A 16572-nucleotide genomic window follows, 5' to 3' on the forward strand; every position below is an offset into this window, starting at 1 on the left:
TAGCTGGGTAGTTTGTTTCCCAAAATTTAGGAAGTGCTTTTTAAAGGACTTTTAAAGTTTGCAATGTTAACAATAAAAAGTAGTCATGGAATGACTGAGGACTACAACAGAAGTGCAGGCAATAGGAATCCACAAATGTAAGTTTAATCCAGAGGATAAACAAACAAACAAACACAACGAAGATTCTGAATGACAGAAATTTTGGGGGACTTTCAGGGGAGTTTTATGTTTCAAAAGCATCATTAATGCTTAAACATGGATGCTACTATGAATGTGAGAGATCAGAATCTTAATTTCTGAGGTATTTATTAGCAAAAACCTTATTAGCAACCAGAAAACACAATCCGGATTAAATGACAAACTTAACTGGAATAGTCATGTACAAAGAGGACATATCTAGATCTCTTTTATGAAATATAGAATTATCAAGTGAATTTCCCACCACTGCAAGAAAAAGTGTATATATTTTTTATAAATTAGTGTGAATTTTACTTTTTTTACAGATTACATGAGAAGCTACATTAGGTCAAGCTGTCTGGCCTTTGAATTGAGGGTTGTCAGGAATATATCTGCTGCAAATGTTTATATTTTCTTTGAAATCTGCTGCAGATGTTTATATTTTCTTTGACATCCTAGCTTCATTTGCACTTAAAGCGAAACCTCTCATTAAGAAGAGAGTGACACCTTCTTTTCATAATTCCACCAAGTTGTATCCTGAAGAGTAAAATGACTTGTAACAAAATTCTCCCTGCAATTTGTGATGCAAGGTACAATAATCTCTATTCTTGTACTGAAGAAACCTAAGGAGCACTACTTCCTTTGCTTACATTATCACATTTCACCCCAAAAGTGATCCCATTCATGACCAGTGAACTTATTCTTGTCTAGTTGTAACAGGAAAAGTACCTTCTGGTTTAGACATGTTTGAGAAAAGTTATAAATCACCTCTCAACTGCCACAGATAGACATTAAATGGCTGAGAAAAGCTCCAGCAATTAAGACTGGGTTGACTTTCTGTTTTAAAATCCACTACAAAATCTGTAGTATTTCAACACTTTAAAATAGCCTGGGGTTTTGTCAATATTATGGTATATTCTCTTTTTTTAAAATTTCTTTTGTTTTCAGGTTTTTTCCTGATTTTCCTCTTTTCTCTTCTAAACCCAATGTACTGATTTCTGCCTCTTCCTACTGAGTTGAAAATAATCTCCTGTTTAGAACTTACATCTAGGAGGTAACGTTTTCAAGCTGCTAATAAATGGAACAATTTCACTATATTAAAAAATCATTCTGTGTGTACATTTAGAAAATCTTTATTGAACATGCAGAGTGATTAATTTTCATAACCTCACTTGTCATGACACTGATTCCATCATTAAACTTCAAGGGATATTGTTTCCCATCCCACAATCCCAATCATGTCTGTATAGGTGTACTGTGGTGACAGTACATAGCAGAAGGAAAACATGCCATCTTAATTTCCATAGTACCTCTCAAAATGACTTCTAAGCACTCTAATTAATAGTCGAGAAAAACAGAAATTTACATGCTACAGTAAAATACAGTATTTAAAATGGTTTTTCTTTGGCTTAATATGATGTTGGAATTGATATTTTAAATGTGATGAAGTGATGAAAGTGGTGAAGCTTTATGGTGAAAGTTAATTATCTTGCTTCAGTTAAAAAACTTGAATATACACCAATGGAACACAGAAGAATTTGGGAGATGAAATTTTCCTTCACTCAGGTCATAGCCTTCCAGTCTCTTTTTTCCCAGTGACTGCCTGTAATAGTTTTTTCCTTGAAGTAGAATTATTGCAAAGATGAACAGGAAAATGTTAGATTAGTACTTTCAAACAAAGTATAGCATCAGTTAAGCACCACTAAATTAATTTAAAAATTCATTTAAAGAAGAAAAAATTTTTAGAAAAAGAAGATTAATTACCACAATTTCTGATTCAGGTATTTTCCAAAGAAGAATTTTCTTTTTGCCTCTTGTTAAAGAAAACATGTTTTTTCATAAACTACTGTGACAGTTGCTTACATCCAAGTGTAATAATTCCTTCAAGATCAAACCCATAAGAGAACAAAACAGGTGCTGTCTGTGTTAGCAAGGGGCACAGGGCAGTAGGAGCCGATGTGTGCAGTGCAATTGGTGATGATGAGAACAGATGTCCTTCCTGACTACGCTGCCTGGCTTGGTCCCCTGAGCTGTGTGATCATCACATTTTGGCCACATTCAGGGTGCTGGTTCAGCCTTCTCTGAGCCTGTTGTGCAAAGGAGAACAAAAGTAAGTGAGCTGCTTGCTTCAAAACTAGAAAACTAATGAAGATGCACTTTTAATTGATTTTCTGATGCATATTGAACCAATAATATGACCTCATAGTAGAATAGTGTTGTAGAAAGCAATTTTTTAAAGAAAGAACACCTTAAAGGAAAAGCATTTGGACATGTGAAAATCAGGATGGTGAAGGGAATTAAAACTTTATAATGTTTGCGAAAGTTTACTTTTAAATATGTGTCATTTTTCTAGAGAGATACTAACTATTTTTATACTCAAGTTTAGGATTTACATATTAATTTGAACTGAATGTAACTAAGTATTAGTGCACCCAAACTAGCTAAATTTATCCCTGGAAAAAACACTGAGTATTTCCCAAAAGGAACATGATTAGTTAAGTTCTCAAATCAGATACTCAAATTATGTAAGGTATGAAGTCCTACAAGGTATCCCTTTTCCCATTTATTATTATTAGCTGTGTTATCTAACACCCAAAAGTCTTCACCATGGTACTAAATATGAGTAAAAATACATTAACTGTTTCAAAAAGACTACAGTGCCATCTTCCAGTACGAGGAAATTACATACATAAGGTTGGCACAAGGAAAGGGAGCACAAAGTAACAGCTAAACTAAGATACACAAAATGATCTATAGAACTGATGATGAAAATGAGTGAAATATGGTTATTGTAAATGACATAGCAAAAGAGATGGAGAAGAATTTTGAAGCAAATTATTTAATTGCTTTGTCACAAGATTTTTTTCCATTCTCAGGGACAAGAGGAAAGAAAACAAATATCTGAAAGGAATAGATACTTGTTGGGCAAAAAGGACTGTGAATGTTGCTGAGGTGAAGACAAAAATCACCCTTTCCTATACAACTGTAATCCAATGAAGCAGGACAGGTACTAGTAATAAAACCTCTAGAGGTAGACAGCAGTTAGTTTTACTGCATTAATTAAAAATTGAATGAATAATACTTGAGAATAGTGCCTTGTTTGTTCCTTTCACTTTGGATAAAATAACAGAACTACATAATTCTATAGAAAATGTTTTTCCTGAACACCTTCAAGGTATATCCTCTTTATCTGTGAAAAGTAAAATAGGAAATAAGTTAAATATTGCTACTTAGATGACTGTTTCAAATGATCACCATAGGCACAAAGCCCAAATATAGAGAGAAATAAAATCTCATTAGTCTCAATTTCCTTTTATTGGAAAATGTTAAGTAGCAGAAATAAAAGTCATGCACTTGAAAAATGTTTTCATTCTGGAGGTGACTGTTGGGGTCTCCTCCCCCTGCCATGGGATCCTGGGAGAGGGGCCCTCGGGGGGAGACACGGGGTTTCCCTGCCCCTGGTCAGCCTCGTTCCCCATTGGTTGTTTTGTGCTCCCCTGCACGGCCAAGGACCCTCGGGTCCCGTGATTGAGCAGCTCCTCGGCAGAGCCCCGGCCATGCGGCTGGAGAAATAAACATCTCTGAAACATCTACCAAGAATTGGTCCATATATATTTCCTTTCCATGAGACTCCTGGTTTGGTGCATTGTGTTACAGAATCCCTGCTGTAACAGGTGACCCCTATTTTCTTTGTCTTTCCTAGTAGCACAAACATACAAAAGTTGTGTTATACAATGTAAGAGCAAAATTGTAACAGCTTGTTGGAACAAAAGGTGCTCATGAAAGGCGTGCTAGCCACTTTAGACCCTACCTCTATTTCCTTTTAAGTGCATAGGAGAATTTTACTAACAGTGTTGGATTTTAGGTCAGGCCCCTTATCATTCCTGAACAACTTATCAAGCAAAAGAATCAAATACACAGACCAAACTATACCATAATCATAATCCATACCTTAACTAAAAGACAGAAGATACTGAAATGTGTTATTTGAAATTGAATACACCCAAAACACACAAGAAAAGAAAGCAGACAAATATCGTTTCCCGCCTACATAATAAAGTCATCACCACCACTATTGGATTTGAGAATCTACAACCCCTGATTTCCATGAGCAAAGTTTGTTTATGTCCCTAAACCATCACAGCTATCCCACCACCATTATAGTGTTTGAAATGTGGCTCATAGCTTTCTTCTACATAAAGTATCAAAAGCAAGTAAATTAATCAAAAGAAAATTTAATAATAATTAAATTTGATAACAAACAACTTACAGTTCTCAACTTGAGAAAGACTTTTTTATCATCTATAAGTTGCTGTAGTCTGGAGGAAAAAAAAACCAAAATCAATAAACCAAACCAAACCAAAACCAACCAAGCAAAAAAACCCAACCAACCAACTAACTAACCAATCAACTAACCAATAAAAAGTTAAAAGGCAATAAAATTTATTATTGACTAATGTGCATAGTGTAAATGGCAAACAAAACTTCTTAACCCCAGCTCCATACTTTAAATTTCATTTAACATAGTTTAGTATTTTAAATGTAGTCCCAGAGTCAAGACAAGGTTGAAGACAGCCATTGCAGTGGCAAGGGCTCACAACTACAAGTGATGCTCTGCAGCTAATGACTAATGCAGATTCATTAGAAATAAATAATTTCAAAATAGGTACAATCTGAAGGGTTTTAAATAAAAAGATTACATCAAATCAGTCCTTCTTGAGAAAGAAGGACTTCCTTATATTACTGTGGAACTACATGAAATACATTCACATAGGTACATACCCCATTACCTCCAGAATACAAGGAATAATTAAAAAATGCTTATCATCAATGTCTCATTAGAGAGATGAAATTTATTTTCTTTGTTGTAAACTTATATTCCAACTGGAAACTAAAAATTCAGGTCTTCTGCTTTTAAAATAACAGTGCAGATCTCTGAACAATAATTCAGATAAAACCATATGTTTATTCACCCTGCTACTCTCTGTGCCTTTTTCTCACAGCTGACTTAAATCTGTGAAGGACGTATAAAATGTAAGAATCATAAAGAATTGAAAGGAAACTGATTTAGTCCATTCTCATGCCCAAAGACAAGATCTAAACTGCTCGCAGCACCTGTGATAAAGATACAATCTGTCCAGGCCATCTATTTCAGTATTTAACTATCAAATTGTGAAAATACTGGCTTTTGTTTTTCTTTTCTTTCCCTCTAATGCTTAACATAAATCATTATTCCTGCAAACTGAGCTCTTATTTTTTGTCTCAGAACACACACTGGTGTTTGCCTTCCCATTTTCGGATACACTTTACATATTTGAACAAAAGACATCGTACCTGTACAGCCAGAATTAATTTTATGTTATTTAGTTCATTCATGTTTTTGTAAAGTTCATTTTGTTCAACTTGTTAGACATGTCATGTTTTCCAGGAGGTTGTTCTTACTGTATCATATTTTGCAGTAGGTTTCCTGTACTGATTCTCAAGTTGTCCAAAACCTGAATGAAATACAGTCATCAAAACTGAAAAAAAACCCAGTCTGTTTTAGTCTTTTTCAGTTTCAAACACAGTGGACATGCTACTTCATATATCTTACTGAGGATATTTTTATTTAAACATACAAATATTGTGCTTGATTATTGGATTGTAGTATGACAGTCCTGATAGATATTCAGGATAGCTACTAATATGCTCTCATCTTTCTTTGCACATCTGTCATTTGCTATCTTACATTTTTCATTTTATTATTCCAAGCTTCTTCACTTTGAAATACTTCTGTCTTTAATGTCGTTAATATTTTTTTTGAAGGATCTGCTGGCATCCTGAGATCTTTATTCCATTATTATCCTTTACTATGGGATTTTTTACTAATGGTATTTTTATTCATCCTAGAATTCAGGAGTTCTACAATTTCATTTTCACAATCATAAATGTTGCTTTTCACCTTCAAATTCTCACAGAACTCTATACTGATGATTTGAATGTCGAATGCACTTCACCTTGTTTTCCTCCTTAAGGTTGAAATAACAAATGTGGCCAATACATTCCAAGAACTTGTTAATATTTTGCATCCTGCTACGTGCTGTACTTCTACCAAAGTTCAGCCTAGTCTGAAATTATTTCATCTGCCACAACCTTTGCCTAATGTTTTATCCTGACTGACCACTAAAGCACCTTTGCGATTTTTCTCTTTTATCACCCCTTTGGACTTTAAACAGGTATAGCTACTGACAGATTCTGTCACTCAGAGTAAGCATGTGTGCCTCAATATATGGAATAATATCTTACTCCTCTTCTTTGACTGTCATTCCTAATAAGTTTCATATTCTGTATTAATATTTGAATCATGAGACTTAAGAAACTACTGTTAGTCCAAGCAGATGATTGTTATCTGCTTAATTTGTTTTTGTTCTCACTTCAGAAATGGATGTATTACTAACTGGGTTTCCAAACAGTGCAGTATGATAGAATGGTTTTTAAACCTGATGAATGCATAACACTAAAACAAATCGCCCACATTAAAAAGTAATAATACTAAGGGCAATAGAACTTTCCTAAATATAGAAAGTGTCTGATGCAAATTTTAGATGCAAAATTTTTTAGCAGCTCATTAATGCTGGGAAGTTGTCCAGCTGTGCTAATATCATTATTACCCTATCACCAAATACTTACCCTCGTGTCAAAGTGTATTTATATTACTATGTTGTTACTGCCTTAGGAAAAAATATTTTTAATTGTTTTATATACCTGTACTTCTAAATTATATCAGAAACAATAAATGGACTGTCTGGCACAATTATGAAAGTTTACTTACATTTTCATTAAATTTTTCTTAAAATCATTTACAGCCGAACAAGAAAACCTTTTAAGCCCATTGTTCTTTTTAAGGATTCCTTTAATTGCTGTCTTAGTAAGGTATTTAACTAATGTAATTTAAAATGTGTATTTTCTAGAAAGTGTACCTTAATTTGAATATTATTCTAATGTGTTGTGCAATTTATTGTATTTATTTATATGTCTTGTTCAATGAATCATTTGTGAATATTTTAGGAGATAAATAATATGATTTGGCAATAATAGCACAGTACACCTGTTATGTCTGAAGCTACTCAGAATCCTAGGGAAACTTAGAAAAATTAAATGGTTGCAGAACTATGAGCAAGAATTTTCTCTGAAAACCCGCATTTCAAGCCACAAAATTTCCTAGCAGGATACACACTTAGATAAGGAAATAGGAAACAAAGTAGTATGTTATCATTTATTAGGCTCTTTTGTTGATCAGAGAGAAATCACACTTTCTGTAGTAGCTACTAAGACGTTCAATTTTCAAATAAGCTTTTTCCTGGGTAAAAAACATAACACATTGTTCTTCTACATTCTGTCTGCTCACCACTGCACACAGCATGCAAATTAAACTTTCTTGCTCCAGCTGAGGCTATACTTTGCTGACTGAGTAACTTGTCTTTCCAAGAGAGAAAGCAGTATTTGCACCATTAACCTTCCCTAAGACTTTACTGGGGGAAGATTTCCTCATCATTTTGATATGATTACATAAGAGTCTAGGTATGAAAACCACCCTAGACAGAAACACATCTGGGTATGTCCTGGCCATGAACCTTGTCTTACCCAGTCTAACCCATTTAGGTCACAGCACGGGCCCTAAATGATGCTTTAAGACAACTATAAACTGTTTTTACCCTTTTCTGTGAAACTTTCTATTATCAGAATGAATCCATTCTAAATTGTGTTAGCAGAAACTGACACAAATTAGAGGTGCATTTGAATCCTAAAATAGTTTATTTGGAAAAATATGTACCTTTGAAAAAGTCTTATAGCAAACAGTAAAGTTATCAGCTGGTGCAACTAGAATAACCTGTAGAAATAAGATTTGTCTACTAACATCTCTAGATTTGTCCTCCAAAATCAAAATAATAACTTGTTAAATATATTTACTTGGATTTTTCTTTCTTTAATATCTTTAAGGCCCATGGAAGTCAGATCCCCTCGTCAGTTCAAAAAATAGTAGGAAAACAAAATACTCTCAATTTTTAAACTTCTAAGGTAAAAAAATAAAGAAAAAACAGCATAACAAGATAAGCATTGAACTCAGCCGTTCAATTGTTTTACTATTCTGTTATTTCCCATTCAGTCCTTCTTACCTTGGCTGTTTATCTAAACTGTAAGCTCTTTAGGGTGAGGGAGTTGTTTTCTGACTAATTGTTAATACAGATTGCTGGCATTCTGTACTAAAACAACTATTATAAACAACAACATGTATATTCTGTTTCATACGAACACAATAGATTTTTTAATGATCAAGAGGAAGACTTAGACTCTAGACCTCAGAGTAGAAAATTCAAAAGTAGCTGAGATGAAGTAAATGAATGAGCCAGATCCCTGGAGTTAAAACAGAGACATTGGCAGTGCAACAGCAGCAAGAAGCATTGAAGAGACAGAAGGGAAGCTTCTGTTCAGGCACTGGAAGGGGTTGAAAATGAGACATGAGCAAACCACTCTAGTGTGAATATAGTTCTCATTCAACAGAGCTGAGTGTTTCTAACTAGAAATCTCACATTCTACAGCTTCCAGAGAGTTGAAATTGCCCCAGTCAAAACACTGTTGAGAAGAAAGTTCCAAGCTTTTCACCAAGACTGTTCAACAGATAACAGTGACTGGGTCGGAAAGAAGATATTTCCCTTTCTCTCTGGCCAGTTCAGCAATATCACAGTGACACTACAACACAGTTCTTTTACAGACACCTCTATCTGTAGTCTAATTGATTTCTTTTTTTCTAATGGAAAAATTTACTATGCCAAGGCAAACCAAAAGTTCTAGTAAATACTGGTTTTGTTTCAAAATGGAAATACAATATGTGTGTTTATCACTGAAGACACTATATAATCAGTAGATTATCAGATTCTCTTAACTGATTAAGAAAATTGCTACATGTGCAATTGCATGTACTTAAGAGGGAAACATGATAGGTAAGTTTATTCATTTGAGGAAATAGCTAGATGTAAAACAGAACAGACACTAAATGAGAAGAATAAATTCATAGTTGTATACATGGAATTTTTAAGAATACATTTAAAAAGTTCAATGCACATTTGCCAGTCTTAAAGATGGGGACTCAAACCATACTGCAGAAATGCATAAACTAGTTTTTAGTCCTGAGTGGCAGTATTCCTATTTATTAGAATACATAACAACAATTCTATATATCACAATGATTAGAAAGTTAGATACTAAATGTCTTTGACTAGGTCTTACTTCTCAGTGCATTTGTGTATAAATTTTGTGTAAAGTCATTACTTTTGTCACTTTACCTGAATTGATGTTACCTGCTTATTTCAAGACAAAGCTCTAAATAATTTTTCTGTTTTCTCACCTGTAAAACTTCCATATTTCCTGTATCACAACAAAACTATCATGAAATAAAATTACTGTTATAAAAATTTTCCCAATATACCTGGAACTACAGCCTAGAAAACCTGATGTTCACTGCAGGAGAATTGGTAAACATGATACTGAAACATGCAAATAATGGGCACATGGATAAATACTAGTAAATAGGGAAGTGTGAACTTGGCTTCCTAGAGTCAAATCATTTTCCACAAATCTCTTGGACCACTCTAGATACACATCAGCTCTTAATTTTTCTATTACATGTAATCTTCCTGGATCCAACTCTTAATACACAGAATGCTCTATACCATTTCTTACATTTCACTTTAATATATTTTCAAATGTCAGTTAACTCCTGGCACAAACAAATTTGGCAGAAGGTGGCAAACATAATTAAAAGATGGAAAAATCTCTTCTTTGCTCAACACTAGCAACTTTCTACACTAACTATTTTTTAATGCAGTTGCTTTACCATTTCATTAACCTACTTGCTCTACAGTTTATATTCTTTTTTTTCTTCTTCTTTGCTAAATCTGTCTGTTTCAAATTTGGAAATCTGATGCCTAAGACTGTGGTTCCAAAAATCCTTTACTTCAGCAACAAAACTGTGAATTTTTTCCCCCCCTGTTTTTAATGGGGATATCTAGATGTCTTTTGAAATACTCTTCCTCAAATGCAGACTACGGTAGGTAGTAAAAATAAAGACAGAAACTGGATGAGAAGGAGAAATGATTGTGGGAACTAGATAGAGCATTAGGAAAAATGTGTTAATGTATATATGTTCACAGAGTAAGAAGGTGGACAGGATCTTTTTGCTATAGCTTATATCCAAGCACTTATACCACTCAAACTGAGAGGGAAAACTAAGTTGTATGTAGAAATTCCAGCAAATACATGCCACAACCTTAGTAAATGTCTCTAAGGGATTTTTGTGTTATTTGTTTATTTTTCATCCACTAATGCAGCTCTATTGGTGTTTCTAACAGTGGAAAATGGGCAGGACATATTATCACCATGTCACCTGATCCTACTCAGGGCAATAGCAGTATGTGGATGCTAAAAAGCTAGGAGCAGAGGAATTTTCCAGCTGCTGAAGCATTTTGTGAATTTTTCCTTTCTCATGCAAGCTAGCTGAAAACAGTGTAGAGATTTTGTAAACCAAGGCATCTAATATTAATAATCATACTGACAACAAAAAAAAACATACTGGAAAATCTCCTGTTTCCTAAAATGTCTTACTTCCTGCCTATTTCTCATAGTAACAACTTGTACTGGGATGTTTTCACAACTTAGTATTTCAGAAATTAAAACTGGATGCTGACAAGGAAAATTGCAAAGCCCAATTAAAATTTTTCAATGTAGGGAGTGAAATTATTTTTTTCTTTGCTAAACTACACTAAGCAGTTCTCTTAGCCTCTCACTGACGATTAACAAACAAAAGCTTTCCAAATTAACTTTATTATTTAATGTTCCTATTTTCCATTTGCTGTATTTTCATGGTTGTAGTCTGCATCTCAGATAACCCACATCCTTTTAGAAGAACCAGGCTTTAGGAGTAAGCACTGAGATGACATGCAGAGGACCGAGGAAGAAGCATGAAAAACACTGGGGAGCAATAACTGTGGAGGAATTCTTTTGCTACTGGTCCACACTTATAAAACTGCTCAATTAAAGAGGTTTTTTACCTATTTATTTGAAAAACTTGAAGTTTCACAGATGAGAACTAAGTGTGAGACTTTTAATTGCTATCAGTGACTTTTCATATGCACAGTTATTTTCCCACAGCCCTTAACATCAAGTTACCTAAAGTTTATATCATGTATTTTTGATACAACTACCTACCTGCATTTCTAAATATATTCACAGCTTCAACTTCTGCTGCTGTCTTTATGTATTAAAAACTGTTCCACAGACATCCCTCTGATATAACTAAGATCTCCCACAGAATCATTCATGCTGTAAGGATTGATAGATTGCTATGTGCTGAATTAAACCATTCTTTTTGAGTTAGACAAAAGACTGTCTAACTCATGCCATTTAGAAAGTCAAATTTCTGAAACAAATATTCCTCCAGTGTCCTAATGAGTTTTGCACATTCATTGAGTGACTCAAATTCTTCCTCTCGCTTTGTAAAGTTCGACCTTCTTTATAATCTTACCAGAATCTTTTACAAAAGAAGGAAGAAGTTTGTTTTGAAAGTACTTTTAATTGTCCGCTTACATCTTACACGAGTCGGAATGTGAACCTGCAGGAGGTAGAACCTGCTGCTCTGAAAGCAGGGAAGCCAAAGCTGCTCCTGTATCACCATCTAGTGGGGAAGAGCCCTGCTGCCCATAACACAGCCGAGCTCCAGGAGTGTGAGAGCAGGTTCCTGACTGAACTCCCCAGCTGATGGATTGCACACTACTTGTTTTATATAAATCTTTATGCCCCAAGATCAATTAGCTTCCAGATAGGAGGCTGGATGTTACACCAGAGTACGTTCAAAATAACAACTAAGAGCTCTGGGTACGTCAACTTTTTTAACCTGTGGTTTTCTTGGACCAAAACATTCAGCATGTTTTTTTGAATATAATAAATTTCATGTTTGGAGGTGAAAAACTGGAAGATGTTCCCTAACTGTCATTTGGTGTAAAGATTCATTACAAGTAATGGGTCTCTTGCAAACTAATGAGCCACAAAATTGGCGTAATTATTTTAGGGAAATAAAACAACTGGGCACAATTTGCTCAACTCCTGAAACAAGGACAAGAAGGCACTACTGGAAAAATCATGTCTATGTGGTAAGCATTCAAAGAACAGTTTCTAACACTTATTATCCTTTATTATAACATTAAAGCAGTAACTCTAATGAAATAGTAAGGCAAAATTTGGTTCCAAGACAAATTTTACATCCAGTATGGCTAAAATTTAAAAGCTATATTAATATTTTCAGTGATGTTAGAGGGACATGGTAACTATTCTCAAAATTGACTGGGGCTGAGGTATCACAGTGCATGTACTTTTAATAGATTTCAGCTATTAAAGAGTGTTATTTTTATCTTCACATATCAATATAGCATTTAGTGGGGGGTATTACAGGTGGTTCTGGCCTAACTGTGTATTTTCATACTTAAATATATTCACAGAATCACAGAATGTGTCAGGTTGGAAGGGCCCACAGTGGGTCACCTGGTCCAACCTCCCTGCTCAAGCAGGGCCATCTCAGAGTACACAGCACAGGATTTTGTCCAGGCTTAGATATCTCAGGTGAGGAGAGTCCACAACCTCTCTGGGCAATTTGTTACAGTGCTTGGTCACTGCGCAGTAAAAAAGTTCTTCCTCATGTTCAAGTGGAACTTCCTGGGCACCAGCACACCCAAAGACCCCAAAACAAACAAAAAACAAAACCCTAAACCCAAAGAATTGTAGCCATCTTGCAAGACAGTAGTGTTAAAAAGCCCCTTTCTGTGTAGAGAAGGGGTCAGGAGGTCAACAGAATCAAGGACCGCCTCAAAAGTTCCCAGGGCTCACAACATTTTCTCGTATGAAAAGGAAAGCTCTACATTTAATTGAAGACAAGCAAACAACAAAATTCACTGGGTGAGTAAAATACCCTAATTTACACGTTTTTTCTAAGAACTCATCCAACTCTAAGGAAAAGCTGACATTACTCATTTGCAATGTGGTAAACAAAATCTTGCAAATTGTTGTTATTTTGTAAAATGAGTTTTCCTGCTCCTTTCACTTTTGAAGACTGTGGTTGCAGTTGTACATCGTGTGCTTTCCAGATTAGATAGCCAGGCTTGATGGTGAAACATAAACAGGAGGCACAAAACACTTTTCAGACCAGAAGTCATGCAACTGCAATAAATTCAAATATTCTAATGCCTAATATGTCAAAAGAAATATGATACCAATATTCATGATTTGTCAGACACCAGCACAAATAACTCACCTTGCTTGGCCTTAAGCAGACAAGGAACTCTAATTCATAGATCCATTCTATGAACAGATCACTTGGGAGGCTTCTGGAAAAAGCTCTCCTGCACCAGTGGAACTTGCAGAAGTTTTTCTGCCAAAAGTCTTTCCACATATTCCTTGCTACCAGCGCAGGCCTAATAATTAATAACTTGGATTAACTTTAATAAATTGGAGTAAAATTACAAATTTCCTCCTGCATTTACTTTAAGCTATATTCCTTCCTTTCTTCCTAAAAAATGTAAATGGCTCTTGCCGTACAGTTCAATATGGTCCAGGGCATTGTCCTGTGAGAATCAGAGAATAAAAGAGAAAGGCAAGAAAAAGCATGGTTCTGAGAAGGAATCTAGAAAATTTGTCAAAGATGGAAGATACTGAAATGAAAGTATTTAATTGCAGGCATTGACATCAGTGTAAACTCCAAAGGGATCCAATACCCTAGGAGATGATGTGAGGAAGAGAAACGGAATTTCTCTTTAATATGGCAATAGACTGAAGAGACTAAGAATTGAGAAGAAGATTATAGGGTTTTTTACATGCTTTTCTTTTGTTTAACAAAAGTTTTTTTAGGAATTGGATTGCGACTTGAAGCTAAGGAGAAGAAAGAATAGAGAAATAAGGAATAGTTAAAAAAAGGACAAAACCCAGAAATTTCAGCTAAATGACCCTTTGCATTTTATTATTTTAAAAAGTAAGTACAAAATTTACAATTTTCTTTAATCCCTCAGCAGCTGCAATTGGGAAAGACTGTATGTCAAAAACCCATACCATCTTACCTTAGACATTTAAGCACTTAAATTGGGAAAGGGACCCCAGCTCTCAGGCTCAGAACATCTCCATTTCTCCAGTTATTGCTGAAGAGTTCCTGAGAGGTGACTGATAGGGAAGATGTGTGCTAATGTCTGCAAACAATTCTATGGGTGAAGGTATGGGTGTTAACGTCTCTGCTAACTTCAAGAAGGAGGTTTGTTGCAGAGCCCAGACAGCTTGGCTCCTGAAACAGAAAAGTCTTCACAAGCCTGGACTTCTGAACTTTGGGGTAAAACGACAGGTTCAAGGGGGGATATGAGGTAGGCGGTTCGGGAAGGCTGCACTTTCCCAGTACCTCAGCCAGCGGGGAAAGGAAGAGAGCAATATGCGGCCGGGAGCTTAGGATAAAACGGGACTGCGCCCTCTGAAACCTCGAGAGAGATAACCCCGCGGGCCTGTGCCTCGGTGGACTCTCTCCCTTTGCGCGAATAAAGTTGCAGGACTCCTCTGTCTCCTTCATGGACCCTTTCCATAGAGTGATTTTCCGTACGTGACTGAGCCCACCTGAGGGAAGCAGCCGCTCCGGCTGAGCGAGGCCGATGCTCCGTCTGCAGGGATGAGGGGATCGCTCACCTGGGGGGCAGGCAGGTACCATCTATACAGGGTCTACAAAATTATCCAATGGGAATCATAAAAACAAACAAACCAGCAAACAAACAAACAAAAAAGACAACAAAACCCTCCTCAGTTTACCCAATCACTGTTTAAACACTGTCACACGTTTCCCCAAAACTACGAATAAAACACGTTGGATGATTTTACCTGATGGCATATAAAACCGTTTTGGGCGTGGGTGGTCGCTGCCCCCATTTCACACCGCCTGTTATGAAGTGTACTCACCACCCTGACCTGCCCGCGGTGTTCCAGCGCAGCAGAGCCCGAGGCAGGATCCCACCCCGCCTCCGTCAGGCAAAGTCTTTGGGATCGGCAGGAAAGGGGTTAAACGCGAAGCCTCGGCGCCTGGAACCCGGCGGACTGTTCCATTACCTCGATAGGGGGGACCCACTTACACATTGCTAATTATTCCCTAACAGATAATGTTAAGAGTCAAAAAGGAGAGCTATAAGCAGTCGTTATAAAGCATGAGAAGCAGGTCTGTGAGGTAAAACTGGTGAACCTGAGGTAAAATCCTGAAGCCACCTCTGTCTTTTCTCCTGCGTGGGCAAGTTGCGCTCAGCCCGGTCTGAGGGAGGAGGCGAGGCGGCACCCCGGTAGCGTGTTTGGGGCTCGCAGGGCGCTTTAGGAGTTTTAGATGCACTTTAATTTCTCCTTTCAGCATCGCTAGAGTTTTCCTCTTCACTGGCTGCTTGTAACAGGCCTTGTTTGCCTGAGCGGGACTGGGAGGAGAGGAGGAAGGGCGGCCAGGGGAGCGGTGACGGCAGGAGGGTTCTGAGGTGACAAAGGCGCGGGAAGCGGCCGGGGCAGCCCGGGGTGCTGCTCGGTCAGGGGGTCAGTGGCTTTCTTTGGTTCAAATAATAATAGAATCGGTAGCGCCGAGCCCAGTGGAAGAGGTGTGACAGACAGGTTTGGGAGTCCTGAACAGAACCTCGAGTAACTCGGCCGGATTTCACAGGCGGTATTGGAGAGACGGGGCTGAGATCCGCCCCAGGCGATTCGGGAACAGGCGGAGGGCGCCCTCAGACATCTGCTTACACCAGTGTTTTGAAGTGTCTTAGAGACATTGACTGTGTTCTTTAGGATCGATTTAATATGTCCGTTTAGGAAAAAAAAAACCCAACACCTTTTTTTTTTTTTTTTTTTTTTTTTTTTTTTTTTTTTTTTTTTTTTTTGCTATTAATGATAAGAATTAAGAAAGTGAGAAAACTGGGTTCTTAGGTCTGCGCCTTGGCAGAAGAAAACTGAGGGCACTTCAAGTGTTACGAAGGAGGTGGTTTAAGAGGAGCTATTTGTGATAGAGAGCTTTCCATCATACTAAAAATATTTCTGTGGAATCACAAGCATGGGCAGTGCTTCCCAGGCAACTATAAAATGCCAAGCCCACTTCCTTTGAGAAACTCAGAAACTTAAAAGCAGACCAAAACCACACAGAATCAACACATTTAGTGCTTAAAATGAGGGAATAGGAGGGGCATTGTCTTTGAGAAGCGAAAATTATTTTTGTAACATATTTTCTTCTGTATTATTTATAAGAAGATTTCTTGTTTGCCTAATTATTTTTAAGTACCATCTGAGCAGCGTGTTCCAGTAATACTGTGGTAACAT

At 36.6% G+C, this 16572-nt stretch overlaps 1 long non-coding RNA gene across 2 annotated transcripts; it reads right to left on the bottom strand.

Moving 5' to 3' along the window:
• Positions 1-326: 326 nt before the first annotated feature.
• On the bottom strand, positions 327-16103 carry LOC138103698 (uncharacterized). Of its 2 annotated transcripts, none has more exons than XR_011147813.1 (6): positions 15190-16103; positions 14316-14955; positions 13517-13676; positions 5512-5696; positions 4448-4496; positions 327-2264 (listed from the first exon to the last, which is right to left on the bottom strand). It is a non-coding gene; the product is annotated as an uncharacterized lncRNA (long non-coding RNA). The 2 variants fall into 2 exon arrangements; XR_011147814.1 differs by having other exon boundaries at positions 327-1796; positions 1942-2264; positions 14316-16103.
• Positions 16104-16572: the final 469 nt, after the last annotated feature.

The sequence above is a fragment of the Aphelocoma coerulescens genome (assembly GCF_041296385.1).
Source record: "Aphelocoma coerulescens isolate FSJ_1873_10779 chromosome Z unlocalized genomic scaffold, UR_Acoe_1.0 ChrZ, whole genome shotgun sequence".
In the NCBI taxonomy this organism is placed as follows: Eukaryota; Metazoa; Chordata; class Aves; order Passeriformes; family Corvidae; genus Aphelocoma; species Aphelocoma coerulescens.